The sequence below is a fragment of the Buceros rhinoceros genome, unplaced genomic scaffold (assembly GCF_000710305.1).
Source record: "Buceros rhinoceros silvestris isolate BGI_N320 unplaced genomic scaffold, ASM71030v1 scaffold27822, whole genome shotgun sequence".
Taxonomy (NCBI): Eukaryota; Metazoa; Chordata; class Aves; order Bucerotiformes; family Bucerotidae; genus Buceros; species Buceros rhinoceros.
This window is the reverse complement of record NW_010399903.1, coordinates 38,794-39,470: the sequence shown is the minus strand read 5'-3', so window position 1 is coordinate 39,470 and position 677 is coordinate 38,794.

Genomic DNA, 677 nt, shown 5'->3' with positions numbered 1-677 from the left:
AATTCCACCAGACTCCCCCTCCCCGTCTGGTCGAGCTGTTCTTCCGCGAGACAGGAGCGTGTGACGCAGCAGCGGCCCAGGCTGTCCACTTTGGCAGACTGCAGAAGCCCTCACGGTCTGTGTCCGGTGAAGGTGTCCAGTGTTGCAGGGCGCAGACTCAGCCAGTCACGCTGCAGGAGGTGGCTGGTGCGTGCCACCGCGGCACTGGCTGCCCAGGCCATGGTGCTGGCTGCCCGGGCCACGGCACAGCTCCCTTCCCGGCCAGCCCAGAACCAGCGCTGCTGCTGCGGTGACACAGAAACAAGCACGCTCCTGTTTGCCACCCAGAGGAAGCGTGGGGTAAGGGGGAGATGCTTGTTTATCAGACAAGAAAACCAAACCAAAACAACCCTAAATGAATCATGATATATTTAAAAGTGCATTGAAAATGTCTCTTAGTGAGCCTTCTCTCTCCTAAGAGCCAGGGTTCCCTCTCTCTGAGCACTGAACAAAGGTAAGCCGGTATTAGAGCGTTTAGTGTGTCCTGCGGTTTGAAAAGCACGTGGCGCGAGGCGGTATTAACGTCTCTTGTGACAGACCTGGCGTTGCCATCGTTCTGCCGTGAAGACGCAGCGCAGAAATGACGCGCTCCTGCGGCAGCCCCCGCCGACCGCCCCCGCAAGCATTCTCCGCCCAAG